Below are 9,509 nucleotides of genomic sequence, written 5' to 3'. Positions count from 1 at the left end.
AACTAGCTATGTCAGACAACACTGCAAAGGGCTTTGAGTTTTCAGAATGAGATGCCTAACAGATACCATGAAAAGAGATTATCCTGAATTATGTGAATGGTCTGATGTCTTATTAAAAGAGCTTACTAAAGTAGGAGACAGAAGACAAAGAAAAAGATTTTATGATGTGAGGTCTTAAATCACTATTTAAGGCTTTAAATATAGAAGAAAGGGACTATGGCAGTGACAGCAGTCATAAACTGAAAGAGTTTAAATTTTAATGTCTCTGTCTTTTATCCTTTTTCCTTATGTTCTGACTTCCCAAAGATTCTCAAAATTGAAAATTACACTCTTTTGGCTCCATAGCCTGTCTGACATAAGAGGAGGGAGTCAATGTCTACAGGGTTCAGTTACCTCCTGGAAGTATGATGGAAATATACCAAGCCTCATAATCTCTCTTCTGCAGAAGCAGTCTGTTTTCTCGGCCATGAACAGTTAGCTGCATTCTCCATGTAAGAAAGCATCTTTGGAGCTACATTAACTGTGAACGGAAAGAGAAAGGTCTAGGGTCCAGTAAGTAACATGCCAGTTGGATATCAAAGACTCATGTGTGTTGTTAAACTGGTTAATTAACATTAATCCAATCAACTAGTCAACTGCTTGGATGCCAGACCTCAGTGGGGGCTCTGTGTGTTCATCCACAGTTTAAAATGTGTCAAACCCTGTCATATAGAAACAGACATTTTGATTTTGTTTCTTACCTTTATAGAAACTTTAGGCCATCCAAGAAAAGCAGCACTTTCATTTTTAGAACTTTGATTTCTGCTGTCTCTCACTCAACAAAGGACCTCTGATGCAGTAGGAGTAGGTAGGTCAACCCTGGTCGACTGGAAAAATTGGAACTAGACAATGGATTCTGTGCTTTCTATTGTCATACCTTTAACTCATGTTCAAATTCATTTATTTTGGAATCAAAAGACAACCATGAATTTTGGAAGTAAATACATTTACTAAGGCTTGTTTTATATCCACACTGGCTCTTCTTATTGCTAGTTCTTGATAATATTTCCATACCAATAGCAAAAATTGAAAGTGTTAACTGTCTAGGATTTCATGGTTAAACGCTCATAAAAGCTCTCCTTTCTTTTAATGAGTTGTTTGTTTCTAAGAGAAAGGGGGCATATTAATGTGTCCACCACTTAGTAATACTCAACTAATTTCTGATTCCTGTTTCCTCCATGGGGAGTATTTCACATGTAAGTGGTCACCAGTGAATTTATTGTTAAGAAAAGTTAAAGGGTTTACTTTGATCCTGAAAGCCTGTCATTAAAACTCCTGCCAACTGGCAAACACTCGAAAGGTTTTTTGTTTTTTTTTTTTTTTTTTTTTTTTTTTTTCTCAGCTTTGGACCAAACTTAAGGAAAGTTTAGTCTATTAGACTTGGCTTGAATTTTTTTCCTTAGTGTGAGTTTTCTTCCCTAAAAGACTCCCAGAAGGATGAATTAATAAGATGTCAAGGAAAGGAACATTCAGATCTGAAAAGAAAACGGACAAAGGTATCATTCTACATAAAAGAGGCAAGAGACTGCCTTAGTCTCGCAGCTCAACGCCCAGACAACCTGCCCAAATTCTCCAGAGAGAAAACTACTGACACACAAGACAGGCCTAACTGCTGAAATTCTCTCAGCCCACTTACTTCCTCTTTGCTTTTCCTCTTGCATGTGATGAGTCTTATTGCCACTAGCTCCAATGTTTATTGGGAAGAACACTTGGAACCCTGTCATGCCTCCCCCAGCAGGACAAATGTCTACTGAAGTTGCCAGGGTTTTTGGTGTTGCTTTGTTTTGATTTGGTTCAGTTTGGTTTGGTTTATTTGGGCTCTATGTTAATTTTAAACAAGACTGAAGAATTATAAGTATCTTCAGGTGCATTAGAGTACTTCATGTTTCACAGTTAATTCCTCATCCTGGGAATGTTCTATCGATGTTTTTCATGAGTCTCCATGTACAAATTGCAGTAATCTTTCAGTTGTATAAATACATCACAAAAATTAGAAAAGAGAAAGATGGAAACATCCATTTATTTAGCTTAACTCTTCCTCATTTGTTAAAGATGTATTTTAGCATATTCTCAGAAAAAAATTAAACATCCCAATGAGGTTTTGTGGGCTATGATTATGTAGTGAAGTATTAAGCATCATTCTGTATTTTATGGTTTTCTATGACATAGCTATTCTAATAAACTCTTGAAATGAAGAGATACATTCCAAATTATGTACTTTTCCCCAGTGTACACTGTGTGCATATTAATTCATCCATTTCCTTCTCCCCAACTACGTGTCATCAATCATTAAATTCTTTATTCTTTAAAAAGTGCATAAATTTATGTATCTCTCAAAGATTGGAGAAGTTTCTTTTGGAAGTTTACGTAGATTAACAGAAAGACCTAAAACTGGTTAAAGTGCAAAGAAAAGAGACTGTGAACTTCTCACCCTACAGGGACCATCTACATCATACCACTCACTCACAGGGTTCACGCATCACTGCGGAGGAGGAGGTACAAAGGGAAGAGCCAAATGGCGAGTATGACGACAGGCAGACAGTGTTTTATAGACCTGACGGGACAGGAATACTTAGGAACTCACAGTAGCTGTGATAATGTGCACAAGACCCACACAAAATCAACCCAAACTGAACACCAACATGGAGGAGGGGTCTGTGTAGAGTCCCATCCTTACCTGAGAAGTTATAGCTGCCCAGAGGGAGCGGAAGAGAGAGAGATGGCCACACACCCATGAGTATTTGGGCAGCACCAATTGCACTTGATGGAGTTTAAAAACTGCAGGACACCAAATCCAGTCAGTAGGAAAGAAGGATTGTATTTGGGATGAGCTATCATGGGGAGATTGAATGTGCTAAAATCCACTTTTCATGAAATTCTCAAAGAATTCATTGAAAATTTTATTTTTCCATATTTGTGTGCTATTCACAGTATACTTTTAATTATTTTTTTCAAAAGTTTTTCTAATATATTTGAGATTATGACATAATTATATCATTTCCTTTTCACCTTTCCCCCCTCAAACCCTCTCATATACCCCTCCTTTCTCTCTTTCAAATTCATGGCCTTTTTTCATTAGCTTCAAAAATCATAAAGTTTGTCTATGTTTTTTAAATATCAAACAACGAAATGTATTTAATAAAAACCTTCAAACCTATTTCACTAGTTTCTATCTTCATTATCTTGCTAGAGCTATTTTCTTTGCATGTTTCTGAAATCATTTTGATTCATTTATAAACAGAAATATATGAAATGTTAAAAAATAAAATTATTACATTACAATTATTACTCTGTCATCTTATTTTATTTTTCAATATATCATAGGTCTCTTTCAACATTGATATGCTTATTACTTCATCAAATATGAGAAACTTTGGTGTTCAAGTCAGTTCAAGATTTACCCAATTGCATCCAGCATTAAAGTGAGTTTTTATTTTATGTGTAGTTGTGTATTCAAGTCATCATCTAAAATCCTCCTCAGAAGTAATTTAACAGGCACAGCCCAGTGAATTGGCAGTACTGTCCAGGAAGCTGATTTTCTGAAGCTAATAATTTCTCAGCTGCTAGTTTCCGGCCAATATGACACTTTTGCAAAGGACATGTGCTTTTCTTCTTTAATAAAAACAACTATCCAAATTAACTTCACAGGTACATAATTCTCATCCAAGTCATAAAATATTGCCTAGAGCTTGAATATGTGCATCGAGAGCTAAAGCAGTGTGAAAGACATCACACAGACTACTTGAAGGATGTGAAACTGCAGAATCCCACAGCTATGATGGAATAATAACACAGAACAGGCACACAAAAATAAAAAGTCACCTTTTCTCTATATGTGAAGGTCAACAAAACAAAATGCACCATTTCCACAATTAAATTTCACCCCGGAAGGAAATTGAATAGGCCCACCCTCACTGTGAGAACATAACGTTGTTATTAGAGTATAACCTGATTATTTTCTAAGTATTTCACACTTTGTAGATTCCTAAAATACAGGGACCTAACTCTTCTGTGCTGAATATATTGTTGTTTCTTGACATTTACTGAACTGTTAAAATTTAGTGAAATCCTTTGGCAGATGTGAATCACAGCAGCAGAGTAAAGATCCTTCCTTAAGGCCCTCCCTAGGGAGCACAGCAGGGGTCTCAGACTGACCAACCAATATTGGCTGTCAAGTGCATCTACTGGGTATTAATAAGACTCTACTGCAGAGTCATATGTCCCCTGCACAAATACATCTTGTGTACATATTATTTTCTCTAGAGAACAAGTAGAGAAGCATTTCAGTATCCAAGGATTGCAAAAAAGACATGATACAAATTACAGAGAACAATTCATTTTATTGTATAATAATTGATTAATGTTTAATAAATCCATTTAAATATAGTTAACTGGTAACTAAATAAAATTTTTATTTTAATTTAAAATAAGAACATAGTTAAAGACTTCTTCATATTTTAGATCTTAACGTAAGTGAAACACATGGAGAATGGTGCTTGCAATATTAATACACTTTTTATTAATTTGTTTCAAGCAATATATTTCAATTACAGTCTCTCCCCTCTTCCAGCTCCTCCTACATACTCCCCATATCCATGCCCACACAGTTTTACTTTCTTTCTCTATTTCTCTTTCTTAAAAGCAAAATGTAAAAAAATAAAAACAAAACAAAATTAGACTAAAAATACCAAAATAAAACAAAAAGCACTTAAAAAAGCTATAGAATCTCTTCACTGAACAACTATTTATGTCTGGTACCAAAACTACTATGACAATGTGTTTGTGAATATCTCTTTGAGATACTGCTTTTTTTAAACTGATTTTTTTTTCTTTTTTCTTTTTTTGGTTTTTCGAGACAGGGTCTCTCTGCAGCTTTTTTAGAGCCTGTCCTGGAACTAGCTCTTGTAGACCAGGCTGGCCTCGAACTCACAGAGATCCGCCTGCCTCTGCCTCCCGAGGTGGCGCACGCCTTTAAACTGATTTTTTATATGATTACTTTTTAATTTTTATTTATTTAATTAGGTCAACTTTGTAGAGGATCAGATGTCACTTCAGCATCATCAACATTCTTTTTTTTAGGAGATGGAGGGAGGGGGTATGGGTGGAGGGGAGGGGAGGGAAGGGGGAGGAGGGGAGGAGATGGAAATTTTTAAATATAAAAAAACAAACCATATATATATATATATAAAACTGATTTTTGTATATATTCATCAAGACATGAAATTGCCAAATCATGTCATCAAGATATTTCTAATTACAACTTTTAACAGAACCTCATTATTTTCTGCAGTGACAACACAGTTTTATGATCTTACCAACAATACCCAAGAAGTCCAGTTCTCCCCGATTTTTGTGAACATATGCTATTACTGAATCTGGCTTGTTTTGTCTTTTGGGTTGGTGCAATTTTGATAGTAGTCATCCATAAGATGGAATGTATTATCAGATTGTGGCTTTGAAGATATATATTTTAAATTCAGGTAGACTATTTGCTCCTTCTCCTTAAATAAATGACTTTCCCTGTATATTATTTCTGTTGTATGAATGTGAATTTGTAACTAACTTCTATATAATATAGACATTAGTCCTTTATCAGATATGTCACTTAAAGATATTTTATACCTTTCCATCCAGTGCCTTTCAAGATGTTAATGGGATGTTTTACTGAATAGAAGCTTTTCATTCTATTTTAGTAAATTAATTATGTTTTTATTGCCTGTATTGTGGTGAATGTCAGTCATTATCAGCTCCAACATAATGATGCTTTCTTCCTGTTTTCATCTCAGAGTTTAGAATTACATGTTTTATATTTATATCTTTAATTGGTGTTTAGTTGAGATCAGTATACAAAAGACTGTGCTTTCCCTTCCTGAAGAGTCTTGACATCCCTGTGAAAAACAATTTGACTAAAAATATCAAGATTTTTTTAAATTATATTTCTATTTATTCCCAGTGGTCTCTGTGTGTCTTATGCCAGCATCACACTGCTTTGATTACTATAGTTCTGTTAAAATTTTGAAGTAAAAAGTGTCAAATTTCAAATTTGTGATTTCTCAAAAATAGTTTGCATTAATTGTGCATAAAATGTTTAAAAATGACTAGATATTAAACAACATTGTACTTATAGGAATTATTTTCTCATTAACCACATCTCATTCTTTCCCTCTTTGGGAATCTAGAGCTTTATAATATAACTCACAATGTTACTAAAGTTACTAGAAAGAAATGTAGATGTCCAAGGTATTGACAATTCAAACAAATTAATTACCTTTTAAAAATGTTGCAAAGAGTATCCACAATTTTATGTTTAACTTTATATTCTCTAAAGATTTTATACATGAGTATTCGTTTGCACCCCTTCTCTTGATGCTCCAGCTTCTCCAGGATTCTCCCACTTCCCTTGTCCTTTACCTGTTATTATTACACACATGCACACAATCTCTCTCTCTCTCTCTCTCTCTCTCTCTCCTCTCTCTCTCTCTCTCTCTCTCTCTCACACACACACACACACACACACTCACACACACATACATACACACACATACACACATCTTATTTAGAAAACTGTTCTGTTGCTATTTCATGGGTGCAGCTTAGACCCTGCAATGTCTAGAAGATGCTATTCCCACTCTCACAATCTTATACTGTTTCCTTCCCCATTCAATGATTTTTCCTAAGCCTGAGATATATGAGTGGAATATTCACTTTCACAATAAAGAAAAGAATAGAAACTCTTTCGATACTAAAAAACAGTCTCAAATTTTACTGAGGAGATTGCTCAGTGAATGAAGTGCTTCAGTAGCAATTTGAACCTGAGTGCAGATTTCTAGAACCATGTGAAGCTGAAAGCTGTAACTTACTTGCTTCTGTAATCCCAGAACTACTACAGCAAGATTGGAGTTGAAGACAGATGATTCCTCAGAAGCTCTCAGACCAAATATCCAGATAGTCTGGCACATGAAGTAGGGGGACAAGAAGCAAGGTGGATGTTGAGGACCAATAATCAAAATTGTCCTATTATTTCCAAAAACATGTTGTGGTACATGCATGCACATGTGCACACGCACACGCACACACACACACACACACACACACACACACACGGGGCGGGGAGGAAGGGAGGGAGGGAGAGAGGGAGGGAGGGAGGGAAGGAGGGAGGGAAGGAGGGAGAGAGGGAGAGAGGGAGGGAGGCAGGGAGGGAGGGAAGGAGGGAGAGAGGGAGAGAGAGAGGGAGGCAGGGAGGGAGGGAAAGAGAGAGAGAGGGAGAGAGGGAGGGAAAGAGAGAGGGAGAGAGGGAGGGAGGGAGGGAGGGAGGGAGGGAGGGAGGGAGGGAGGGAGGGAGGGAGGGAGGGAGAAATTTAACGAAAGAATCTTAAATACCAACTTTCCAGTTAAAGTCATATTTGGAGTCCCCATGAAGTGCACGTTTATCATTGAGACAGATTCAGCTTCTTCCAGAGTGCTGGAGCAGATTCCCATTGTGCTCTGTCTCTCTATGTTAGCATTGTTTTCTGTGCATTATTTATGAACAATACCTACTTAGTTTCATCTATGTGATTAATTGGGATTCTGAAGAAGAAAGGCATGATAGGTCATAGCAAGTTAGCACTATGTTTAGATATCTTGATAAGAAGGGCTAAAGGAATCATTTCCCCAGGAGCCTTCTCATTTGATTTTTAAAATATTTGGGCTTTCCAATCACAAGGAAATTAGAATGGACAAGGCAGAGGTCAAGAATTAACTTAGATTGCTCAGTTGCCAGCCAAATTTAATTATTTTATCCACACACAGAAGCATAAATAAATAATCTGCTTTTAGTGCTATAACTTACCCAAATGTTCTTTCCTTAGCAGACATCAAGTATAAGCGTTATAGACAGGAAAGGTTGTAGCTTCCAGGAATCCCAGCAGTTTGAAGATGGAGGCAAGAGCCTCAGAGTCAGGTCTTTCTCAGTGATATAGCAAGTCTGAGGCCAGCCTGAGCTACAGACGTCCTTATTTCAAGAAGCCTTACAGTATTGTAGGAAAAGGAAGTTTCAGCACTAAAACAGGGAAGAGAAACACAAAAATATGGAGCAAGGCTTCGGTAAGTAAATTATCTGCCATGCAAACATGAGAACCTGTGTTCAGATCCCTGGTGTCCATACAGAAGCTGATCATTACTCTACGTACAGCAGGAGGAGATAGAGAAAGATGAATCCTGGAGCAGTCTGACCAAGCACTCTAGCCAACTGGAGATCCCAAATCAGGGAAAGCCTGCCTAAAAAATGGTAGAGAGCCACACAGTGACCTCAGACCTCCATAAACATATCACACACACACACACACACACACACACACACACACATGCACACACCTACACACACACACACAATACAGTACACACACACACATGCTCATAAAAATAAGAAAATAAGAGTACCAAATAACACTATCTTGGAAAGGTACAGACTTGTGCAGCCTAGCATCATACATAAAACGTAAATACCTCCTACCTAAATTCATTTGCGGAAGAGAGAATACATGAGATAGAAGTACTGTTTCCTCTAATATTAGAGTTAACATTCAGATTAATCCCACCATCTTTGGTACTTTATTAAAATGCAGTCTCCCAAAGATCCTTAAGTTTACAAAATATTGGCTTAGAAAGGAAACACTATTTTCAAATGGAGGAAGAAGACGGATGTACCATGCTTTTCCTTGTGGGCTACCAACCAACTCCCAAATCATGACACAGACTTATTGTTAGTTTTGAATGATCTATCTTTTCTTAGCTCTTTTATGGCTAGCTTTTTAAACTTAAATTAACTTGTTTTTTTTTATCTACCTTTTGCTTTAGGGTTTATTACTTTGCTTATTTCTATATGTCTTACTTTCACTGCTTCTGTATGTCTGCCTGTCTTCTTCCTGGGCATATCCCTTGTTTCCCCCTCTCTCTCTCTCTCTCTCTCTCTCTCTCTCTCTCTCTCTCTCTCTCTCTCTCTCTCTCTCTCTCTCTCTCTTTTTTTGGTTTTTCGAGACAGGGTTTCATGGAGCCTTAGTCACATCCCTGAAGTCTGCTGGAAACGTGACACTAATGACAAGCAGAAGCTTTACAGCTGCCATTCCCCTCTGCTGACATTACAAATGTAAAATCTCTCCTTTCCCAAAAAGTTCATCAGCTTGCTGCTGAGGCTACACATTTAGTATCATTCTAGCATCAGGAAAGATTGTGGCAAACAGTGGTGGGTCTGCTCACTTTACACAGGAGAGCATATCCTAGTAAAGATAAGCCACCCCTATTCTCCAGACTCTTACTCTGCCCTACCCTCCACTCGCTACATATTCATCTACAGAGCCCAAGGGCACTATCTGGCTGTAGACAGGTCCCTAATCTCACTGTCAAGGATCAAAGAGGCTGGAGAAGCCTCCCACCAGACAAAAGGGAACAGGCCTGGAGCTTAGTTATTGTGTATGCTAAATATTGGGGAA

Source organism: Arvicola amphibius, chromosome 2, assembly GCF_903992535.2.
Source record: "Arvicola amphibius chromosome 2, mArvAmp1.2, whole genome shotgun sequence".
Lineage (NCBI taxonomy): Eukaryota > Metazoa > Chordata > Mammalia > Rodentia > Cricetidae > Arvicola > Arvicola amphibius.
Note: the sequence above shows the minus strand (reverse complement) of the source record.